The following is a 25,399-nucleotide window of genomic DNA, read 5'->3' as shown; positions in this document are numbered from 1 at the left end:
CTCACCGGTACGCGGTATGCAGGTCAAAAACTAAAGAGGGGCTTCAAAATCCGGCAGTGCAGTTGCTAGAGCTGCCGGATTTTGAAGCCCCTCTTTATTTTTGTACCTGCTAGGCCCAGAGTGAAATGCTTTTGTGAGCACAAACTAGAGGGGAACAGCCAGCACCAGTGTGATTTTGGTGACATTGTGACTATCCTGGCCAAAATGACAGGGGGCGCTTCAAAATCCGGCAGCTCTAACAACTGCACTGCCGGATTTGGAAGCCCCTCTTTATTTTTGTACCTGCTGGGCCCAGAGTGAAATGCTTTTGTGAGCATAAACTAGAGGGGAACAGCCAGCACCAGTATTTTGGTGAAGTTGTGACTATCCTGGAGAAAGATAAAGGGGGGGTTCCAAATCCGGCAGGAGAAATACCTGCTCTGAACATGTTATGGAGAGAACAGTGCAGATCTTCCCTATTGACACCAGGATTAAGCTAGTCTAAAATAAGGAACATTAATAGTGTGATAGAAAATGAAATGTAATGTAATAGAGGCACAGATACAAGATCAATAATACACTTTATTTTAGGGCACCTTTCAAAGCATTCAATGTCACCTTAAAATACAATTAAAAAAATAGGAGTGGCATTACAATACAAACATGTGTTGAGTAGGGATATATAAAAATGATATTCAAAGGAGCAATTCAAGTGAGTGAAGCCAGTTTGAACACATTATTTTTTAGGCTTGATTGAAAATAACACAGTGTCTGATATCAATTACTGTTATATCATTGCTTAATATTCGTGGTTATCAGACACTTAAACAACAGAGAAGGTTTTAAGAAATAGGACTATTGACAAATCACATATTATCCTGTCATTGTCTGTTCTGTAGGAAGGAGGAATATAACAGAGTGGGGCTATACACTCAAAAACGGAAGTTTATTCCAATACGAAGATTGTGACAGATCTGAAAAACGTGTCCTTAAAACGAGCCTCCTCGCAATTGTATGCACATTATGTATTCAGCCGTTTGCTGTTTAATCTGATATATCACTCAAAAGAGAGAAAAAAGCTTTGAAAAGGGTGAAAATACGGCGAACGCTCAACACAGGCGATTACGTCACCTCTGCGCGTCCCCGCGAACAGGGCTTCAATCCACGGCAAGGCTTCAACCTACGGCATAACACCGGCACTTCTGGTTCTGACCCATGGGGTACCGGCACTTCTTGCTCAGTACCGGCATGCTGGCGGTACTCCGGTACTCATGCACCGTGCCAGTACTCAACACTCTCCCGCCGTTCTTATTATACATCCATATATATATATACAGCCGCCCGGTACTCAGTAGATGCGTCATGAGGTGCCGAACGGACATTCTCATCGCTCTAACCGCTGGAGTTTCACAGCGGCTGTCAGCTGTTTACTCCTGTCATTCAAACAGAACGTGCTGGAGAGGGGGCGGGGTTTATCTTCTCCATGTAAATACTGTGGTGGAAACGACTATGTCAAAATTAACCTATTTGACCGTGATTTAATAGTAATACACGTTTCAAAATAATAATAATAATAATAATAATAATAATGCCGAAGTAACAACATACTGAAAACTGTTAGTAAAACCATGTTTTAATGCTTTACAATTTACATACCTAGATGCACGTGTGTTGTGTTTATGCAGTGCAACTCCCACCCAGTGGGTGGCTATGTAGAGTGATAGAACAGAGCAGGCACGCCCCCGAGAGAAGGAAAGCAAGTCACGTCACAAATTAGCATTTCTAAAATGTTAGCGTGGATTAATAAAAGTGCAAAAAGACAGCGGTTGTCGCCGGAAGAAACTTCAAATACAGAGAATGCTGTGCCTGTGTTGGAAATTGTGTCTGATGGGGAGCTTTCTTTGGTTGATCCTCCAGCTCCAAGTTCTAGTGCATTAGCATTAGCACTAGCTCCGCCGCCTCCTCCAGAGCCTCTAACGCAGGGGTCTCCAACACGTCGATCGCGAGCTACCGGTAGCTCGCGGGCAGCTTTTCAGTAGCTCGCCGCTCGATTATCGATTATAGCGTAGTAACGTTGCTTCTTGATTTTTCGGCCGCGGCCGGACAATAAAGTGTTTTTATTTTAGAATTGTTTCTGTCACACAAATATAAAATTGGTCCGTGACGCAGAGATCAAGGAGCAGATGTGACAGCGGCAAAGCGACACAGCCACACCACACACGGAGCAGTCTGTTTCTCCAGCAGCACCAGTCAGAACCAACGGCAGAATGACCCGCTCTGAATCAGGCCGCGTCGCTGCGGCTCATAGACACACAGGGAGGGATTTGTGTTTTTGAAAAACACTCGTTATCATCATGTCAGGTTTTTGGTGGATTTAATCAAGTCTTGGATTGCAGAGTATGAATGTCCTCTTGCTATTTTCAGTTGATAAATACGTGTGTAAAGTTTGTGAAGGCAGGAGGAAAGCTTCCGCGATCACCGTCTCCTCTCGGTTCCTCCAAACCCCGCCCCCTCCTGAAAAATAACTACTAATAAGAGTGACAGGCTGATAGAAACTTTATTATTCACTTAATCACTGATTGAGATGATGAAGCTAACTTAATCTCATACATTCATGGGATTCATGTAACAGTAAGACAGAGAATGTAAGTGAGCACCCACATGCACTATTTTTGTTTTTATAATGCTGTTGTAAATACTCCTGTTGTCTGCTGTGTTCAGACTCAAGTCCTGTGTGTGATGCCTCATTCAGGACATGAGTGTCCTTTCTTTAACAGAAGACCGTTGCTAGAAGCTGCAGCTAGACTGCAGAAGTATTAGTTTTTTGTTTTTGAGGATGGAAAAATGTCACACACAGATATAGGGAGGCTAGACCTATACAATTGATTAATTATGGTTTATAATTTAATGTCAAGACGAAGAAGAAGAAAATATGGCTGCACTGTTCAGTGTCAATCCTGTGGAGATGGAGATGGAGGTTATAAATCTCCAAAATCATGTTCAGCTGAAGTCTCAGCAAAACTCACAACATTTCTGGAGCCTTGTAGACCCAGAAAACTATAAGAACATTCACCAAGCAGCACTGAACATGTCTGCTTTATTAGGCTCTACATCCCTTTGTGAAGCAGCTTTCTCCGGCATGAATGTCATGAAATCTAACTACAGAACAAGACCGACTGATGAACATGTAAATGACTCTATTAGAGTGAACCTAAGTGGGTACACTCCAGCATACACCTGTGGACTCCATGCAGCGCCAGTCATCTCACTAACTGTAAAAAAGAGTGAATGCACTTATTTTACACGTGCCATAAGATGCTTGCAAGGTGGTGATTAAGGCGATGTATTTACTATGTGGGCCATAATAAGAAGTGAAAACATTGTATTTTTCTCTTGGACATTTATGTGAATCTTCAGTGATGTACTTACTATGTTGTCCATATTAATATGTGAGAAATTGTCGTTTTCTTGGACCTTGATGTGAAGTTAAGATTTTAGATAAGCTTTAGGTATTGCAATTTCACACAAAAGTAGCTTAATTCAACTGATGAGTGATATGTAAATAAATGTAAGCGATGCGATGCAAGTAGCTCTTGGCAACTTTCATTTTTTCAAAGTAGCTCTCAGGTGGAGAAAGGTTGGAGACCCCTGCTCTAACGTTAGCTGCTGCTGGCGCAACTGCCACCACCAACACCGGGCAAAGCGATGCACCTGACTGCTGGACAACGGACCAGGTGCAATATTTTTGCAAGACCAATGCATGGCTCCTTCTTAAAGATAAGAAGCTAGGATGTCGGATATGCAGAGATGTCAAATCTTTGGGAATACACACTGGACAAGGACTGAAACTGTCAACTGAATGGGGTGAGTGTGCAGTGTCTAATTTCGGTGTTGACAAGGGCAAACAACAAGCTAGCCTGAGAAAAAAAATCAAAGAACATAAAGAATCACAAGCCCATGTAAAAGCTGCTGACATCCTTACATCTGCTTCACGTGAAACTATTCAACATCAAGTGCAGTCTATGCATACATCTGAATTAGACACCACTATCAGAGTTTTTCGAACGGCATATAAAATTGGCAAACATAGCCGGCCATTCACAGACATGCCAATTGATTTGAATGTACATAAACTGAATGGGCTGAACGTGGGCAGGGTTTTGCACTCCAATAAAACCTGTGGCGAAATCATCGACCACATAGCTCATGAGCTGAAGAAAAAAATGGCAAAAGACATTACAGAAAACCAAAGAAAACTCTGTGTTTTGGTCGATGAATCTACCACTATTAGTGGTAAAACGGTGCTTGTTGTGTGTCTACGCTCAGCATTAGCTGATGCTGAGCCCGAAACGTTTTTTTGGGAGCTGATCGAGTTGGATGGAACAACGGCTGATGACATCACAAAGGCGTTAATGGAGTGTCTTGGAAGAGATTTTAACGAGGACTTTTTAGGTCAGTGTTTTGTTTCTTTTGCATGTGATGGGGCTTCAGTCATGCTAGGGAAGAGAACAGGCGTTGCTACCCAGTTGTGTAGTAAATTCCCAAGCCTGTTTGTGTGGCACTGCTCCAATCATCGTCTAGAGCTGGCAGTTGGGGATGTGGTCAAGGAGGTCTCAGGGCTCAATCATTTCCAGATCTTTTTTGACAAACTCTATTCCTTGTTCCATGCCTCCCCCAAAAATCAGAGGCAGTTAGCGCAAGCAGTCGGACAGCGTCTCCTGGTGATAGGGCGTGTTTTGTCCATCCGCTGGGTGGCTTCAAGTGAAAGGAGCGTCAGAGCAGTCTGGGAAAACTACCGAGTGCTTCATGATCACTTCACAAATGCTGCAAACGACACGAGCAGGGATTCCAGAGACAGAGCAAAGTACAAGGGCCTGGATGATGTGCTCACATCTGCAACGTTTGTCAGCAATCTGGGACTGATGTACGATGCGCTCACAGAGCTCAGCGACCTCTCTCGGAAACTCCAAAAAAGAGAGATGACACTGCCTACAGCAGATAGGCTCTTAACTCGAGAAATACGAGTTTTTGAATCCATGGTCACCATGCCTGGCCCACACATGACTACAGTTCATACAGCTCTAGCTGAGAAGTCCTTCAAGGGTGTTGCCCTGCCCCTGCGTGAGAATGGCAGGCTTGTACAGATTCATGCAGGTCAGTTTTTCCGCAGTATGGTAGAGAATCTGAGACACAGAATGACTTCCACAACCTCCTCTCATGTCAGCACAAGAGAAATCCCATTACATGGCCGGGAGGCCCGGGACAATCAGCTAATCCAGGACATGAAAGTTATCCATCCTGGAAGTTGGCCTGAAGAGGAGTTAGACGTACAGTATGGGGACGTAGAGGTGCTACGTTTGTGCGAAGTGCTGAAAGTGGACAGAAGAGAGACTGTTCAGGGCTTTCGCGAATACAAGGAAACCAGGGCATCCCGTACACCTGCTGCCATGGAGCCTCTACTGAAAGCAGTCCGAACCATCGCTGTCTCCACTAGTGAGTGTGAGCGGGCATTCAGCTGCATGAACGATATCCTTACTGCAAAAAGGAATGCTCTCTCTGTCAGCCGACTGTCCAGCCTGGTTTTCATTCAATGTAATGGACCATCACTAGGACAGTTCAATCCGGAACAGTATGTGAGGTCCTGGCTGGCAAAGGGAAGGAGAAGTGCTGATGAAAGAGCCTGTCCAGCTCCAGCCCCTGATACTGATGTCCCCAAGTGTCACAGTTTGCTTTCTCACTCACCTATTTTCTGCATTAACTTTCCTTAGTCACCTGGTAGTCACACCCTGTCTCTCTCTCACTCTGTTGCACCCATCAGCTCCATTAGTATTTAGGCCCACTTCACTTTCACCTCAGTGCCAGATCGTACTTTGCAGCATGCCAGTCTTTCCCGCATTACCCTTCAGATTGCTCTCCCGGTTTCGACCCTGCCTGTCCCTGACCAGCCTGCCTCGCCTGCTCCCTGACCCGTTCTTTACCTGCGACTCCCGTCCTGCTTTCTCCTGGAACCCTCGCCTGTCCCCGACCAGCCCTTTGCCTACTATCTGCCGTTTTGTCTCCTACCAGCCTATTGCCATCAATAAAGCTGGTTACCGACTATCCCTGGTTCCCCGTGTTCTGCACTTTGGTCCTCAGCTCGTTTGTGACACCAAGGCCTTCTGGAGCCTTTTCTAACAATGTGAAGTATATTGCAAAGCAGCTCACCCAGTGAGAAGACTTTTGGCATAATGTGCCGATTTGTACAGATCCTGGAGATAGAAGGACTTCAGACCAACCAGGGAGTTATCTGATCAGCTTGGTGTTCAATGTAACTCTTTACCATGGCTCAGACTTTGTTACTTGCAGTTACAGTTTCTCATTTTAGATTGTGCACATTTTGCATTTGTTTTTACATGTTCTTTGTTCATGCTCTTTCTCATTTTTCTGAGTTGGAAAGTTAGATTGCATCATAGTTTACTTTATACATATTTGTATTCTTCAGTGGTGAAGTATATTGCAAAGCAGCTCAGCCATGTGAGAAGACTTTTGGCACTTTTTCGTTTTTCGTTTTCTGAGTTGGAAAGTTAGATTGCATTCAAAATGTACAGAAATACTTAATTTTGTTAAAGCTTTTTATAAAAAATGCTTCTGACCAGAGCTTTGTTTCCTTGTCATTAATGTTGAACACCACCAGAGGGGCTCTCACCTGAAAGGTCTCTGCTTCATGTGTCTTCAGCAGAAGATCTAGACTTTGATTGCTATATTTTCAGTTAATATTGACCTTACTGAGCTTTAGCCATATCCGCTGCCTATCATAAAAAATGTTAAGTACAGTGAACCTTTCTAAAATATACAGTAGTAAAGAGACAAACCCACCAGCATTATAGTAGCCAAATTCTTGTTTGTGGGCTGTATATATAAAATTGACTTGAAAAAGTTGCTGATTTTAGAGTACTGGCACCTTTTTCATTCCAATTCAAGCACTGCCTATAATAATATAAAATATAATAAAATATTACATACTGGAAATGCTGGTCTTGAAAGGGGAGTTTCTAACATAGTCCTAGAAAACTTTAGTACATAGTTACTGTTAGTAAACTTTGAATTGAAAATTTAAAATCCACAATTTTTCCAAACAAAGAGACGGCCATGTTTGTGATGCAGTGCACGACACCATGCTGTCACATTGCTTGGAGTCAGTGAATCTGATGGTAACAGCTGTGACAACACACACATAAAGGAATCTATCAGGCTTGCAGATCAAAAACAAACTCTCCCTTTTAAATAATCCAAACACAATTACTATGTTATCTATATTGTAGGATCAGGATAAGACCAGCCCTGTCCTGGGGAGCCCTCTGGACACTGTGGAGGAGGTCGGAGACAGGAGAATGGCAGTCAAGCTGTCCTCCCTGCTGGACAATATATCACTATACTGTCTCCATCACTGGTCACTGATGGAGACAGTGAAATGACCTGCGATTCTCTTCAGATCATCATTTTACCTACACATTCAATAAGCTCTCTGAACTCCCAGCCTTCAGTGAACTCGTATTTTTGTCACACCACATACACAATGCTGCTTAAAGGTCACATATTATGCAAAATTCACTTTTTGATGTCTTTTATACATAAAGATGTGTCCCCGGTGTGTAAGGAGACTCAAATACAACCCTCTCTCTTTTCCTCCGTACCCTAATCTCTAAAAACGGGGGTACAACCGTACCATGGAGCTGATCCAGATTTGCTGCGTCATGACGACGAAAATGTGGGCTGGCTTTACATTGAACTCCTGGCAACGTCCTGCCCACGGCCCAACCTATTGTCTCTTAAGATTTGGAATTCACCGTACACAGTCACAAATACACTGAAGTCTGTTTTCCAGCCTAACAAGGATCTAATACTACAGCAATATTTCATCCATCAGAACTGACTCAAATGATTTATACATCACGGTACCAGTATCAGAGCCCAACCAGGAAAATATCAAAAGAAAAATATCGAACTAATAATATTTGTGGCCAGCAGTAAATGAATGGTAAGCCGCTGTTTGATTGTACTTTAATGAACAGTGTCAGGGTGTACGACGCTCCCTCCAGCAGCAGCAGCGATACAGAGTGTGTACGTCTGACCTTGACAGAAACGTTTAAGATGAAGGACAGCATTTCCTGCTCTGCTAGGATCGCAGCATACTTAATGACCTGCTGTGGGAATTGCTAGACATTTCTGCAGTGATCATGAGGTTCATCCAACATTTTTGTTAATTGCCAATTCTGTGTGTGATATTAAACTGGTCTCCTGAATGCAGATATTTGGATTTTGTCAGACTAAAGTCATGCTGGGAACCCTGCCAATCAAAAGAGACCTTAGAAACAAAGACACTTATCGTGTGCCTGATGCATAATGATTCTCTTGTATCAGTTTGAGGAGTTTAGAAGACCAGCGTTCTGGTTAAGGCTAATTATGAATCTCAGTTCACATTGTGGCAAAGACAAAGAAAGAGAGTCAACAACACAACTTTACAATGAATTGAAAATGAACTACTATACTAAAAAAGTTTACATAAATAGTTTACTTATGTACTGCCAGTTTCGTCAGACAGCCGTCTCCAACAACACATCTCATTGCAATCAAACATAAACCTGTATTTGATGGACACTCAAGCGAGTTAATGAAACCTTTGAGGGAATATAATAGGAAGGCCTCCAGCTACAGGTGTGTGAATCACTGTTCATTGTTGTGTGTGTGTGAGTGTGTGTGTGTGTGTGTGTGTGTGTGTGTGTGTGTGTGTGTGTGTGTGTGTGTGTGTGTGTGTGTGTGTGTGTGTGTGTGTGTGTGTGTGTGTGTGTGTGTGTGTGTGTGTGTGTTCTTCTGTCATATAAAGCCATGAAAAAAGATGAGTCTCTGTAGTGTTTATTGAGTTATTCCAACATGTGTGTAAATACGACCGACCAACGGGTCTGACAGAACCTGCCACTGAGAGGAGAATCCAGTCAGAATAAAGGCTTCAGAGTGTCCCTAAAACCGTACTTGTAGAAACAATCCTACACTATGTCCACAAGCTTCTCAAGCAACGAAACAAGCAGTACATTAATTAAAAGTGAATAATTTTAAATATCATCTAAGGCCCGTTAAAAACGCAGCTACGGCCTTGCATTAAACTGCGGAGCGGCGTTCACACAGACTGCGGCTCACACAGCTGCAGAGGGAGCGAGCTGTCCCAGCACCTGAGGGTGGATCAGCTTCCCCTGGGAGCATTCCCCCTTCCACTAGTTTTGTTTTTACTAAGGGCGAGAGCTTGAAACTAAATATTAATAAAACGCTGTCGTTTGAATCGATAGCGTTCAACAGACGTTCGCTGTTTGGGGCGTTACATTATAAAATACTACGCAGACAGCGCTAGCTGGGAGATCCATCACTTTATTTGCTAAACTATGCGGTACTTTTAAATCCACGTAAATGACACATCACAGCCATGAGGCTGATAAAGGAAACCAGGATACATCCTTTACCGTCAGACTGGAAATGAACTCAGCTGCCTGTGTGCTTTTGATACATACTTTCTGATTTTATATTTATGATATTTATGATATGCTTATTATCTAGGCTATGGCCCTAACGTGTAAAGTTATACGAGCATTTGTACCAGTGCTTTTCACAAGTAGACTCTTGCAGGCCAGAGTATAGGAGTGATTCAACACCAACAAAAAGACATATCTGAGAAGTGATCACTGAAGAGACCAGGAGGGTCAGAGCAGGAGGAAGAGGAGGAGAGGAAGAGACCAGGAGGGTCAGAGCAGGAGAAGAGGAGGAGAGGAAGAGACCAGGAGGGTCAGAGCAGGAGGAAGAGGAGGAGAGGAAGAGACCAGGAGGGTTAGAGCAGGAGGAAGAGGAGGAGAGGAAGAGACCAGGAGGGTCAGAGCAGGAGGAAGAGGAGGAGATGAAGAGACCAGGAGGGAGAGGAGGAGGAAGAGGAGGAGATGAAGAGACCAGGAGGGTCAGAGCAGGAGGAGGAGGAAGAGGAGGAGAGGAAGAGACCAGGAGGAAGAGCAGGACGAAGAGGAGGAGATGAAGAGACCAGGAGGGTCAGAGCAGGAGGAAGAGGAGGAGATGAAGAGACCAGGAGGGTCAGAGCAGGAGGAAGAGGAGGAGATGAAGAGACCAGGAGGAAGAGGAGGAGGAAGAGGATGAGATGAAGAGACCAGGAGGGTCAGAGCAGGAGGAAGAGGATGAGATGAAGAGACCAGGAGGGTCAGAGCAGGAGGAAGAGGAGGAGATGAAGAGACCAGGAGGAAGAGGAGGAGGAAGAGGAGGAGATGAAGAGACCAGGAGGGTCAGAGCAGGAGGAAGAGGAGGAGAGGAAGAGACCAGGAGGAAGAGGAGTAGGAAGAGGAGGAGATGAAGAGACCAGGAGGAGGAGGAAGAGGAGGAGATGAAGAGACCAGGAGGGTCAGAGCAGGAGGAAGAGGAGGAGATGAAGAGACCAGGAGGGTCAGAGCAGGAGGAAGAGGAGGAGGAAGAGGAGGAGAGGAAGAGACCAGGAGGGTCAGAGCAGGAGGAAGAGGAGGAGAGGAAGAGACCAGGAGGAAGAGGAGGAGGAAGAGGAGGAGATGAAGAGACCAGGAGGGTCAGAGCAGGAGGAGAGGAGGAGGAGGAGAGACCAGGAGAAAGGGAAGGGAAGGAGGAAGAGGAGGAGATGAAGAGACAGGAGGGTCAGAGCAGGAAGGAAAGAGGGGCGAGGACAGAGACCAGGAGGAAGAGTGAGGAGGGAAAACGAAGAGGAGGAGAGGAGAGACCAGGGAGGGTCCAAGAGCAGGACGCAAGAGGAGGAGAGGAAGAGAGCAAGAGGAAGAGGAGGAGGAAGAGGAGGAGATGAAGAGAGCAGGAGGGTCAGGAGGAGAGGAAGAGGAGGAGGAGGAATGAGACCAGGAGGAGGGACGAGAGGAGATGAAGAGAAGCAGGAGGGTCAGAGCAGGAGGAGAGGAGGAGATGAAGAGACCAGGAGGAAGAGGATGAGGAAGAGAGGAGGATGAAGAGACCAGGAGGGTCAGAGCAGGAGGAAGAGGAGGAGATGAAGAGGACCAGGAGGAAGAGGAGGAGGAAGAGGAGGAGGATGAAGAGACAGGAGGAAGAGGAGGAGGAAGAGGAGGAGATGAAGAGACCAGGAGGGTCAGAGCAGGAGGAAGAGGAGGAGATGAAGAGACCAAGAGGAGGAGGAAGAGGAGGAGATGAAGAGACCAGGAGGAAGAGGAGGAGGAAGAGGAGGAGATGAAGAGACCAAGAGGGTCAGAGCAGGAGGAAGAGGAGGAGAGGAAGAGACCAGGAGGAAGAGGAGGAGGAAGAGGAGGAGATGAAGAGACCAGGAGGGTCAGAGCAGGAGGAAGAGGAGGAGAGGAAGAGACCAGGAGGAAGAGGAGGAGGAAGAGGAGGAGAGGAAGAGACCAGGAGGGTGAGAGCAGGAGGAAGAGGAGGAGATGAAGAGACCAGGAGGAAGAGGAGGAGGAAGAGGAGGAGATAAAGAGACCAGGAGGGTCAGAGCAGGAGGAAGAGGAGGAGATGAAGAGACCAGGAGAAAGAGGAGGAGGAAGAGGAGGAGATGAAGAGACCAGGAGGGTCAGAGCAGGAGGAAGAGGAGGAGAGGAAGAGACCAGGAGGGTCGGAGCAGGAGGAAGAGGAGGAGAGGAAGAGACCAGGAGGAAGAGGAGGAGGAAGAGGAGGAGAGGAAGAGACCAGGAGGGTGAGAGCAGGAGGAAGAGGAGGAGATGAAGAGACCAGGAGGAAGAGGAGGAGATGAAGAGACCAGGAGGGTCAGAGCAGGAGGAAGAGGAGGAGAGGAAGAGACCAGGAGGGTCAGAGCAGGAGGAAGAGGAGGAGAGGAAGAGACCAGGAGGGTCAGAGCAGGAGGAAGAGGAGGAGGAAGAGGAGGAGAGGAAGAGACCAGGAGGGTCAGAGCAGGAGGAAGAGGAGGAGAGGAAGACATTAGTGAAGAAGAAGCAATGTGAGGAATGCTCCGGCCCACCGGGAAACTCCCCGTATTCCCAATAGCCAGTCCGCCCCTGCACATGACTCCTTCTAATGCAACACACTCTCACTCCCTAAGCGTCCAATAGCGACGTTTGGTCAGTGTCCGTGGCGTGCAGTTGTGACGCTCCTAGGCTCCTTCAGCGTCATAAAGGGACGCAAATAGCTTTCAACTGATTGCAATGTATTCCCATCTGCTGCGGGATGTGACGCTCATGGAAGCACGGCATTCGTTTATGCCGGCTGCCCTTAAAGGCAATGTGAGCATCCATTCCCAGGAGTAAAGGATGGCAGAAGACACTACACTACCCAGAATCCCCAGCTATCGTTTGGACTACACCATGTGCTCTGTTTGACAAACCCCGTGATAGTCCTCAAGCTCTGTGATTGGAGAGTGTGCTCCGAGGGTTAAGCCGATTCTCGAACAGCACTTGAAATGGGATGGAACCACGGCAGACTGTCCAAAACTGGATTTGAACGGGTCCACCGCGTCCCCCCTCCCCCACCCCGTCCCCAGAACTACACATGCTGGCTATTCTGTTTCGCAACATGTTCTCTATGGCACGTCTCTACTGGGAGTTGTAGTTTTAAAAGACGTTTTCGTATTTCCCATAATAAGAAGTTGCCAGTATTAAACTGTGTACATCCCTGGAGGTTTAGGGGACAGGAAACACTCACATTTAAAACATATAATTAATAAATGGGTGAACATTGCTTGTGCCCATAATGGGTAGCATTAATATATATATACACTCTAAAAAACAGTGGGTTATTTCATCTACCCAACCATGGGGTTATGAAATGTTTAACCCATTCTGGGTTATTAATATGGTATTGGGTTATTTTTGTGCAACCCAAGTGCTGGGTCAAAATATTTTTGTCTACCCAACCATTTGGTTATGAAATGTGTAACTCATTCTGGGTTATGTATATGGTATTGGGTTGGTTTGCATGAATCGCAACAATTTCACATGTATTAGATTCATTCATGTTGAGATAAACTGAGACAAAGGGGACTTCCAGACTGCCATTGTTTGATTTTGACCGCGATCTGGCGGGAAAGGTTTTCCCCTGCATCCTGTGTGCACTCGCGATATTTGGGCATAACCGTAAACCTAACCATCATCATCGCGAGAGAAGATCATTGAGACAAGAAAGACCGTTGGGGAAAGTTGGAGGAGGTAAGCAGAAAACATTGTCATCTAACTGTGAATCTGTTAATAAATGTCATCAACTGCTAGTCCATGAGCGATATTGTGTTAACGTTGATAGTTAATTTGTTATTTAGTGTTCTTTTTTATCTCACTTAAAAAGCCGAATGAGCCGACGAACATGCTAAAGCTAACGTAGTTAACTAGCTAGTCTGTGTAACTGCCAGTTAGGGAGATGGTTCAAATGTAGGATATCAGGATTGAAAACTAAATGACGGTAGCATTACCCTGGGAAAGTTAAACGGAAAGTGGGCTACCCCAGGCGCTTATATGTCAGTAATATCAGCCCCTTTTACAAAGGAATGTTGTGCCGTTATTCGGCTGCGTCACGTAAATTAGCTGCCAAGCTAGCTGCCATGCGGAGCTGACTGCCACTGTGGTTTTCGCTCTGCAGTTAATGTTACGTGACGGATGCTGCTCTGCTCTGTAGCCCCCTCCACGAGTAAGGTTTCCAAGTCAGGTATTATGTATGCTAGCAGCAACACACAGAGTTAACACAATTATACAAACATGGGTTAATTATTGGAGGTAACGGAGTTATTTATTTTGTTAAAGTTTCAGCTACAATAAAACAACCATGGTGCTGTTTCTTTTGATGTGAAATATTATTTATATATTTTAAATAAAAAGAAATGTTAATTCTGTTTACAGTTCTGTCATCACATTATGTAATGTCATTTGTTAATTCAGTTTTAAAGCTTAGCACTTAAGGCTGGATCCATGTCTTTTAAATTGAAGAGCTCTGTTGAATTGGTTTGGATATGACTAAGTAATTCGTCAACTTCTGTCTGATAAGGGGACTGATAAGGTTTGGTGTAAAAAAAAAAGCAGGTTCTCTGTAACTTAACTTTCACTTTCATTGGTCTCTCTCAATTTTTCACAGCAATTTGTGACTGCAAAAGTTCCTGTGGCTGCTGTCCGTAGTTGGTTAACTAATCTTGCTCTATTGTGGGTTGACCTGTTTCTAGCAGTCACAAAAGTGTATCACTCTATATAAAAATAAAGGCTTTGATATAACCATAAGTCTGCAGATAAAATACAATGCTAATAACCATAGTAAGTGGGGCTCATGTGTGCTAAATACAACAGGTAATACAAATAAATAAATAAATAAATAGGAGAAGCAGACATTTGTCAGTTTTAGTAGCCTTATCAACTGAATAAATTAGCCCCAGCAGTGAGGTTGAAGTCAAGCAAATGTACATTTTATGTTTTGTTTTAATTAAGCTCTTTATGTGTTTTTTGTCTCAGATCAATGGACGATTTTGTGTGTGACACATTGACACAGTGGCAGTTGACAGACCTTATTGATTGAGAGAAGAGATACGGAAGGATTTTGAGCGGAAGGAGGAACCTATTGCGGTGAGCACGTTGCACGTTGTAACTTCCGGTTGTTGTCATCTCCGGGTATCCCGTGTGCCTGTTCTGTTGCTGATAGCTTATTAACTTAAACTTAATCGATCGTTTTAAAACTCTTGATCACGGCAACTGCCTGACGTTGTAATCACACGTTACTACAGCTTAAGCACTCACAACTCTCCTTCTCTTAGCGACTGTAACTCCACAGTTGCCTACACTCTTTTCGGGTTTGCTAACGGTAGCTACTTTAGCTTGATAGCTAGCCATGGCTCTTTCCCCACCTTCTGGTGCTATTTCCTGCTCTAACTGTCTCATGTTTGGTTACTTCCCGGCCTCCCTTACTGGTAAGGATACATGTGTTAAATGTAGTATAGTTGTTAGGTTGGAGGCGGGAATCATAGCCATAGAAGCCCGGCTCCGCATCTTAGAAAGTAACTCAGCTAAAGTAAAGCCCATGTTAGCATGTGCGGACCGGCAAAAGGAAGCTCCTCTTAGCCGTCCCCCGGCAACTCCCGAGCAGCAGGGAGGCTGGGTGACTGTTCAGAAGGGGCATAACGCGAAACCCGCAGGTCCCCCCCACCAACCCGTTCACGTATCTAACAGATATTCCCCATTCAGAGAGACACCCGCTGAGAAGCCAACTCTGGTTATTGGTAGCTCTATTATGAGACACGTGAATTTAGAGACCGAAGCCTCCACAGTCACATGCATTCCGGGGGCCAGAGTGGGCGACGTTGAGGCGCATCTTAAACTGCTGGCTAAAGCTAAACGTAAATACAGTAGGATTGTTATTCACGTCGGTGGTAATGATGTTCGTTTACGCCAATCAGAATGCACCAAACTTAATGTGGAGTCGGTGTGTAGTTATGCTAAAACAATGTCGGACACCGTAATCTTCTCTGGTCCCCTCCCCGATCTGATCAATGATGACATGTATAGCCGCATGTCATCATTTCAGCGCTGGTTGTCTTGGTGGTGCCCAGCAAACAATGTGGGCTTCGTAAATAATTGGACAGCCTTCTGGGGAGAACCTGGTCTGATTAAGAGAGACGGCATTCACCCTACTTTGAAAGGTGCAGATCTCATTTCGGCAAACATTTCAGCGCTTTGTGGACTTAATCCATGACAAACTGGAGTTGAGACCAGGAGGCGGAGTCGCAGTCTTACATGCTTCTCTGCGCTCTCTCCTAGGCAGTCACCCATAGGAATCCCGAACCCAATAAAATACCCAATATTAGCGGTGTGTGTGTCTGCCCAAGGACAATTTAAGGTAAAACCTAATAGAGGTGTCATACATAATAACCTAATAAAAGTAAATGTAACAACTACTACAGTGCAACAAAACAGGAAGATTAAATGTGGTCTCTTAAACATAAGATCTCTAGCATCTAAAGCAATATTGGTAAATGATTTAATATCAGATTATAATATTGATATATGCTGTCTCACTGAAACTTGGTTGAGACATGAAGAATATGTCAGCATAAATGAGGCCACTCCACCCAGCCATGTCAACACTCATATTGCTCGAGGCACGGGCCGAGGAGGTGGAGTTGCAGCAATCTTTGACTCAAGTTTACTTATCAATACTAAACCAAAATGTAATTATACCTCTTTTGAAAGCCTCGTTTTTAGTCTTACGCATCCGACCTGGAAAACTTTGCAGCCAATCTTATTTGTTACAGTGTATCGTGCACCAGGTCCTTATTCAGAATTCTTATCAGAATTCTCTGAGTTGTTATCAACTTTGGTTCTTAAAACAGACAAAGTAATTATCGTAGGTGACTTTAATATTCATGTTGACGATGATAAAAATAGCCTTACTGTTGCATTTAACTCTATATTAGATTCTGTTGGTTTCTGTCAGAGTGTAAATAAACCAACCCACTGCTATAATCACACTCTCGACCTTGTTCTGACTTATGGTATTGAAATTGAGCAACTATTAGTCGAACCGCATAATCCTGCTTTATCCGACCATTTCTTAGTAACTTTTGAAGTACTGTTACGAGACTACAAAGCCTTAGTCAAAAGCTCTTGCAGCAGAAACCTATCTGTTAGTGCTATAGCCACATTTAAGGAAGAGATTCCACCAATACTTAACTCGATAGCATGTCTGCATGTAGGGGAGGAAACTTATACAAAATGTACACCACCCCAAATTGATCATGTTGTTGATAGTGCTATAGATGCGCTGCGAATAAAATTAGACTCTGTTGCTCGTTTGAAAAAGAAGAAAATAAAACAACATAGATTAGCTCCATGGCATAATGCCGAAACCCGCAAAATAAAGCAAAAGTCTAGACAACTTGAAAGGATATGGCGTTCCACTAAACTTGAAGAATCTCGTTTAATTTGGCATATTACTCTCAATGAATATAAGAAAGCACTGCGTAAAGCGAGAGCAGCCTACTACTCTTCATTAATAGATGAGAATAAGAATAATGCAAGATTTCTTTTCAGCACTGTAGCCAGGCTGACAGAGAGCCACAGCTCGATTGAGCCTTCTATTCCCATAGCACTCAGTAGTAATGATTTTATGTGCTTTTTTAACGATAAAATTGTTACTCTTAGAAACAAAATTAATGACCTCTTGCCTTCGACCAGTATAGTGTTATCAACAGCTCCCGGAATCGTAAGTTCTAATATTACACTAGATAGTAAACTAGAATGCTTTTCAGCCATTAACCTTGAACAATTACATTCAATGATTCTCTCTTCTAAACCATCAACGTGCATGTTAGACCCTATTCCAACTAGGCTGTTGAAGGAAGTTTTTCCATTAATTAGCACTTCTTTATTAAATATTATGAATATGTCTTTATTATCAGGCTATGTTCCACAATCATTCAAAGTAGCAGTGATAAAACCGCTTCTTAAAAAGCACAACCTCGATCCAGAGGTTTTAGCCAACTATAGACCTATTTCTAATCTTCCGTTCCTCTCAAAAATTCTTGAGAAAGCGGTCGCAAAACAGTTGTGTGATTACTTAAAAAACAATGATTTATTTGAAGATTTTCAGTCTGGCTTTAGAACACATCATAGCACAGAGACAGCTCTGGTTAAAGTCACAAATGATATTCTAATAGCCTCAGACAAGGGACTTGTCTCTATTCTTGTTTTGCTCGATCTCAGTGCTGCATTTGATACTATCGACCATGATATCCTATTGCAAAGACTAGAGCACTTAGTTGGCATACAGGGAACTGCTTTAGGCTGGTTTAGGTCCTATCTATCTGAACGCTCTCAGTTTGTACGTGTTAACGATGAATCTTCCACGCAAACCAAAGTTAGCTATGGAGTGCCACAGGGCTCAGTGCTCGGACCTATTTTGTTCACATTATATATGCTTCCGTTAGGCAATATTATAAGGAATCATTCTGTAAACTTTCATTGTTATGCGGATGATACTCAACTATATTTATCAATCAAGCCTGATGAAATTAATCATCTAAATAAAATTCAAGACTGCCTTAAGGACTTAAAAACGTGGATGACCTTAAACTTTTTGATGTTAAACACGACCAAAACTGAAGTTATTGTACTTGGCCCGAAGAATCTACGAAACAAATTATCTAAAGACATACTAACTATGGATGGCATTAATTTGGCCTCCAGTGAGACTGTAAGGAATCTTGGTGTTATATTTGATCAGGATTTATCCTTTAACGCCCACATAAAATCAATTTCAAGGACCGCCTACTTCCATCTACGTAACATTGCAAAGATCAGGCATATCTTGCCTCAAAACGATGCAGAGAAACTAGTCCATGCATTTGTTACTTCTAGGCTGGATTATTGTAACTCTTTATTATCAGGGAGTACCAAGAAGTCAATCAAGTCGCTTCAGCTGATTCAAAATGCTGCGGCTCGTGTACTAACCAGAGTTAGGAAAAGGGACCACATTACTCCGGTTCTGGCTGCCTTACACTGGCTCCCTATAGAACACAGGATAGAATTTAAAATTCTTCTTCTCGCCTACAAAGCCCTTAATGGGCAGGCGCCATCTTACCTTAAAGAACTCATTATACCCTACTGTCCTACTAGGGCATTGCGTTCCAAGAATGCAGGGTTGTTGGTTGTTCCTAGAATCTCTAAAAGTACAATGGGAGCCAGAGCCTTTTCTTATCAAGCTCCACATTTGTGGAATCAGCTTCCATTTTGTGTTCGGGCGGCAGACACCCTATCCGTTTTTAAGAGTGCGCTTAAGACCTTCCTTTTTGATAAAGCTTATAGTTAGGGCTGATTAGATTCAGCCCCTAGTTTTGCTGATATAGGCTTAGTTTGTCGGGGGACATCTTACTTCTTCCTTCTCTCTGTCTATACCTGTGTCCTCTCATGTTCCGATTAACCCAGCTTCCCCAAATGTCTTTCTTTTTGGTGTCTATATACGCTGGGATCCGGAGTCATGGATGATCCTGCGGTCCTGTGTCCTGGATCGCGAGCGCTGGATCTTGAGTCGTGGCTGTGGTCCTGGATCATAGGTCCTGGATGGATATCCTCGTGGATTCATCTTCCTATTATATACACACATGCATTTCCAAACATTTGGACTACCTATGTTGCAAATGTATTATCTTTTCAATTTACACACGGCATCTATTGCACGTCTGTCCGTCCTGGGAGAGGGATCCCTCCTCTGTTGCTCTCCCTGAGGTTTCTCCCATTTTTCCCTTTAAACTGGGTTTTCTTTGGAAGTTTTTCCTTGTACGATGTGAGGGTCTAAGGACAGAGGGTGTCGTATTGTCATACTGATATTCTGTACACACTGTGAAGACCACTGAGACAAATGTAACATTTGTGATATTGGGCTATATAAATAAACATTGATTGATTGATTGATAGATTTAAAGGTAAGAACATGTTTTTGTTTACGTTCACAGCAAGCAGATCAAAACATTTAGAGGACTTGTAAGTATAGTTAGATCACTGCAGATGTGAGAGGCTACACCCCTCCCCCACACACGCATATTAATTCTGAGGATTTGTTCAAATTTGTGAGCAGATGGCATATATTTGCTTTAAATGCAAAAGGCAAATTCCAGGGGATGCCAAGACTCTCTTTCAACATTTACGTGCAGTACATCATGTAAACCATTCATCAACATATTTCCAATGTAGTGAAACTGGTTGTGGTAGAACATTTTCTTTTATAAGGTCTTATAGAAGACACCTATTAAAGGAGCATGAAAACCAAAGTGATACTCCCGATGATCCCCTTGAAGGTCCAGCCCAGCCTGTTGACATACAGCTTGCTGACAATGAGCCTGTACAGGGAGTTGAGGATGAATGGGATGAACTAGGGCAAGATGACATGACCAACCGGGTAGCCCTTTTTTTAGCTCATCTGAGGTCTAAACCTTCTTTGACATTCTCTAACTTAAACTTTATGGTTCAACACACCTCTAGTTTAATTGGTGATATTGTGGGCAAACTAGAATCAAAGACTATGTCTTTATTTCGTCATTTTGGTCTTGATCAAAGCCCAGAGGTAGAAGAGCTTGGGCTGGAGTTCTTGGAATTAGCCGAGCCTTTCAAAGGACTTGATACAGATTATAAACAGATGCAGTATTTTGCTAAATCAGGAAACTTCATTCAGCCAGTTGAGGAGATTTTCACTGGGGGGGCATGCTTTGTTCAGCAAAGAGCCTCTGCCACTGGCACTGTGCGACAAGTCTCAGTTCGTGATTCATATCAGCGTATTCCGCTGCAGCGCCTTCTAACCAAGCTACTTGAAATTCCTGGGGTTTTACAGGCCATGCAAGAATGGCAGCAGAGAGAGAGTGATGCTCTTCAAGATTTATTTGATGGGCAGTTTTGTAAAATGCATCCACTGTTATTAAAAGAGGTTTCGATCCCACTTATGATTTACCAAGATGATTGTGAGACAGTCAATCCGCTTGGGTCTAAGACTGGGGTTCACAAGTTAGGATTTATATATTTCACCCTAAAGAGCTTGCCACCAGACCTGCTATCAAGTTTGCAGTCACACTTCCTTTTAGCAGTGTACAAATCCGATGACGCTAAGACCTATGGCCTTGATGCAGTGCTGCGCCCTATTGTGGAAGAGATCAGGTGTCTTGAGAGGGATGGCATCACTGTTGATACCCCCAACTTTCAAGGTGTTGTAAGGTTTACAGTGGTCCAGGTAGTGGGAGACAATTTGGGCGTGAATGCCATGCTTGGCTATATTGAAAGCTTCTCTGGAAATTATATGTGTCGGTTTTGCAGAATACATAAGGATGCCCGGAGGTCTCAAGACGCTGGCAGATCCTGCACTATTGCGTGATGTCAATAGTCATGAGGCAGATTTGCGTACAGCCGACCGCTCCCAGACAGGCCTGAATAGAGACAGTGTCTTGAATGACTTGTCTTTCTATCATGTAACCGACAACATAGCACCTGACATCATGCATGATATACTGGAAGGCGTAGGGCCATATGAAGTCAAGCTTGTGTTAACTTCGCTGATTGAGCAGAAACATCTAACACTTGACAAACTAAACTACAGAATCACAAGCTTTGACTACGGCTTTTGTGATAAGGGTAACAAACCTTCTGTAATTAGTAAGGATGATCTAAAAAAGGTTAAAGGCGCCATGCATCAATCAGCAGCTCAAATGTGGTGCCTACTTAGGTTGCTGCCGACAATGATAGGTGACCTGGTCCCCATGCATTGCAAGGAATGGAAACTTCTCCTACTGTTACTGTTATGTATGGAGTTCATCTTCTCTCCTTCTCTTACTGTTGAAGCAACACTGTACTTAGCTAAAATCCTTGAAGAGCATCACTCTCTCTTCCTGGAGCTCTATCTTCTTCACTATTTGCTGCCAAAACACCACTTCATGCTCCATTACCCAAGAGCCATTCAAAAGCTCGGACCCTTGACTCAGTTTTGGGCTATGAGATTCGAAGCGAAACACAACTTTTTTAAACGGGTTAGCCATGTAACATGCAATTTCCGAAACATTTGCAAAACCATGGCCTTTCGCCATCAGATAGCGCAGTGCTATACTTTGCTGTGTGGAACTGTGTTGAGCCACAATACAGAAGTTGGTCCAGGGCACACTACCTTTCTGGCCAACATTGAGGGAGTTAAAGACATCGAAAGTGGTCTAACAGACATTCCCCTTTTCAGTGAATTGTATGAACCAGCTTCGGTTACCTTTAAGGGAACTGCATATCGAGCAGGCATGACTGTATTCCTGTCTTATGACCCAGATGGAGAGCCCCAATTTGGTCTCATAAAGTCCATTTTAGTACTAGACCAAACATCACACACACCAACAATAAAACTTGTTGTACAGAAGTGGGAAACACAATGGTTTGATAGGCATTTCTTTGCATACAGTGTGATTCCCACTCAAGTTTTGGCAGCTGTTGATGTGAGAGAGCTGCTTGATCACCATCCCCTACATGCAGTGAAGTCATTCAGCGAGACTGATGACAGTTTATACATTTCACTGCGCTATAGACTTTTTTAGAAAATCAGTTTACTGCCACCAGTACAGTGGTATGACACTTTGTAAATAGCATTTTGACTCGACAAGTCCATTTTTTCCTGCCATATTTGTTTAGTGGTTAGCTATAATGCTGCTTAAAAGGTGCCTTTCGACTACAGGGATGATCATGCGATGGAGTACTGGGATGTTTCTGTAAATACTGGGATGGATGTGATCAATTGTACAGTAAGTATTTTTTGTTTCATCTGTCTACATATCGTTGCTGTTGGGCAGAAAACCTTGTGTCTCCATATTTAAACTATGTTTTTTATATTTCTAAATGTACTAATTCGTCATAGTGTTGTACAAAAGTAGTACAAATAGATCTACAAGCTCCCAACGTCAAGAGCTTGTCGATTGGCTATTTCACAATTTTAAAATGTAAAAAATTATAAACGGAACAATGTTGGACATACACGGTTTCCACCCGGACGGCGACGGGTAGTCACTGTCAGTTAAGAAGTTACATGTTTGTTTTATATCTTTTTCAATTTGCCGCAGATCTGCATGGTCCAAACTTGTCGCATTTTTCATTCACTCGGGTGAAGGGTTTCTGAGTGGTTTTGTGTCTCTTAGGGTCAATATAAACCATACTTTACACAGGTCTCTGAATTTATCAAAACTTTGGCGTGGTGCATATCTTTCACACAATGCATACTGTGTGCAGTCTACTGAGTCTGCTGGTGTGGTACACTGATTTACATTACTGATGCTCATCCGGCAATTCTAGGTGGCTGTCACTGTTTGTTACATTAATCTGGGTTCTGTTTAGATTGAACCTGCTGTGCCACCTACAAGTCCTGATGTACAACCAACTGCCACAACTCCACCCTCCATGGAGGACCCAAACGGCACCTGTCTTACCAGCGATGATACCTCAAACACTACATATAATTCCACAATTTGTAAGCTCCACTTTTTAAGACTTGGGTTTCACTTTTTTCTTTAATCAACACTAAAGAGTAATAAACGATATCTGTGATGTTGTCCCTTCTTGCAATTTTCTCAGGATATCTGCCAGATTCTCACAGGCTCAACTGAAGGCAAGCTGATCCTGGGGAGCCTTGATGAGGATGTGATCATCCCTTCGCAAGAAAAGTGCCTTGTCCGTATTTTGGTATCCTCACCTCATGGAGAAGTTTGGAGAGAGGTAATTAAAATAGTGGGGGTTTTTTCTTGTTTTTGCTGAATGTTATGTTGGTTTGAAAAAGGTATATGAATCTTCTTTCAGGGGAAAAGATAAGACGGGACACACTTTAAGTCTCACATTTACCTAGACCACCAACATAAACATGCACAACACATGTACCAAAACACACGTCAGTAGGTTTTTAATTTATTAGGATGCCTATTAGCTGCAGAATATGCTACAGGCCATTATACTGGGTGCAACACATGTTTTAAGAAATACTTAAGATCTAATTTGACTCTGCTGGTAATTAGTTTTTCTGTGTTTGCAGTCCTACCAGTGAGACAAAAAAGGCCTTGGCTGCAGCTTTGATTCATGGGTTTCCCTCCTTGAAGGACGAGTCGGACACAAGCAGTGGCTTCGTAAGTAATTAAGATTTTATTGAGGAATTGATGCTAAAACAGGTCAGTTGAACACACAATATAACTCATCTCCCAGCACCAGAGTACTGGACTTCTGTGCTGTTTGATGCCCGGTGTTGTCAGACAGACATACAGACAAACCCTGTTCTAGATGGCTCAGGCCACATGTTGTCGCCACGCTATCAAAATGTGCCTGCATCTCTATTCACCAAGACTTTCATTCTTTGACAGGGATACTGGTTCACCCCAGGACGGAACCACCAAAGGGCCCAAGCCACTGGATTCCTCGAAGAGAGGCTTCGGAACGCCAGAAAGAGATGAGAAAAACCGGCCAGGATCACGGAGCACGCAGCAGACACCACCACAAAGTAGTGAAGCTGGCACTCGTAGGACATTCATACCAGGTAATCGTTGGAACTGAATAGATTTGTTTAAGCAATACAGACACATAATTTGAGATTGTTAAATATCCTTATGTGTACTTTTATAGAATGTACCATATCGGAAGAAAGAGCCATACAGTGTAAAGAATGGCTGAACACAATTTGCAGGCCCCTCAACCCGGTGGAGCATACATGCAGGATACAGCAGTGTACAGGTCAGTAGGAATGCACTGAGTGACAACTAGCTGCAGCACTCATTCAATGTCATTTTGCCTATGCATGCACCTCATCATGGTACTGTTGGCACCTCAGTCATTCAAATCATGACTACAGACTTCTCAAAACAAACTACTACTAGACCTCGTCACACCTATGACCTAACCCCTGCTCATTATGATGCTATAGTGGGATGGCTCAGGGGAGGACAGAGTACAGCAACTTGCAATGGGCCTGGTTTTCAAGGGACCAGTGCCATGTACCTGTCAAAAATAAAAGGGCACAACACCAGTGGGAGCTCCATTACTCTCCCCCCCCCCCCCCCATAATCGACACAAACATGGGGATGAATGCATTTTACTATTATGCTACCAAAATGTGGAACACCCTACCACCAGCCATCAAGAAAGTGCAACTCCTTACCCTCCAAAACTGCCATACAAGAGCACCTGTCTGCAACTGCCCTCGGGGCTTTTTGTGTTATCCTTTTAACATTCTTGTACTGCTGTACTTTCTGCAAACTATCAAACAGGGCCAAGTCTTTAAGGGAAAACGGGTGGGACATTCAGGGGATCCGCCAAGAGTTCCCACATCTATTCACTCCAGGCATGGTAAGTTAGGAAGGAGTATATGTTTACATATGATGTGGATGCATTGTTTATAACAATCTTTTATCAGTATGTCAGCTGCCACATTGAATTTTCTTTTTCATTTAGATTGCACAGGACTTTCAGATCCTACATAGAGAGGCTGCGCCTAAGCTCTTCGAAACCTGGCTCCCTTTGTTTAAAGACAAGATCCTGCACCTGGCGAGACGGGAAGGGAAACTTATCTCGTCGCTTGATGGATTAACACCCGGTAATACATTGTTATATTGTACAGTAGACTTTATTTTGCTACTAAATGACCAATTCACAGATATGCCATGCCACATACCTATAAATTGTCTTCCTACAGATTGTTTGGGGGAACTTGCTCTGAGCCAGTTACCAACACTGCTTCCACCAACTGTCTACAGGGTTGGCCGAAAAGTGTTCCGGTACACTATCGAGGGTCTAAGTTGGCCTTCATCGATCATAAGCCTGTAAGTCCCTCTGCATATCTAAAGGGAAATGTTATTCTTTTAAATCACTTGAACCCAAGCATCCATATTCTTGGGGGGGTGGCGGGGACATTATCCAAAAATGGCAGCTAGATC

General features: G+C 43.7%; 1 protein-coding gene and 1 long non-coding RNA gene across 3 annotated transcripts in view; one reads left to right on the top strand and one right to left on the bottom strand.

Moving 5' to 3' along the window:
* The window catches only part of LOC117466473 (nck-associated protein 5-like), a 156,694-nt gene that overhangs the window by 43,819 nt on the left and 87,476 nt on the right, over positions 1–25,399 (bottom strand). The window lies entirely within an intron of this gene.
* Positions 24,175–25,248, top strand: LOC117466475 (uncharacterized). 2 transcript variants are annotated; one of them, XR_004554288.2, is made up of 4 exons: positions 24,175–24,200; positions 24,734–24,812; positions 24,918–25,059; positions 25,159–25,248. It is a non-coding gene; the product is annotated as an uncharacterized lncRNA (long non-coding RNA). The 2 variants fall into 2 exon arrangements; XR_004554287.2 differs by lacking the exon at positions 24,175–24,200 and having other exon boundaries at positions 24,577–24,812.

Source organism: Pseudochaenichthys georgianus, chromosome 21 (genome assembly GCF_902827115.2).
Source record: "Pseudochaenichthys georgianus chromosome 21, fPseGeo1.2, whole genome shotgun sequence".
Classification (NCBI taxonomy): Eukaryota; Metazoa; Chordata; class Actinopteri; order Perciformes; family Channichthyidae; genus Pseudochaenichthys; species Pseudochaenichthys georgianus.
The sequence above is the reverse complement of the archived record's forward strand: the minus strand, read 5'-3'. Positions and strand labels throughout refer to the sequence as shown.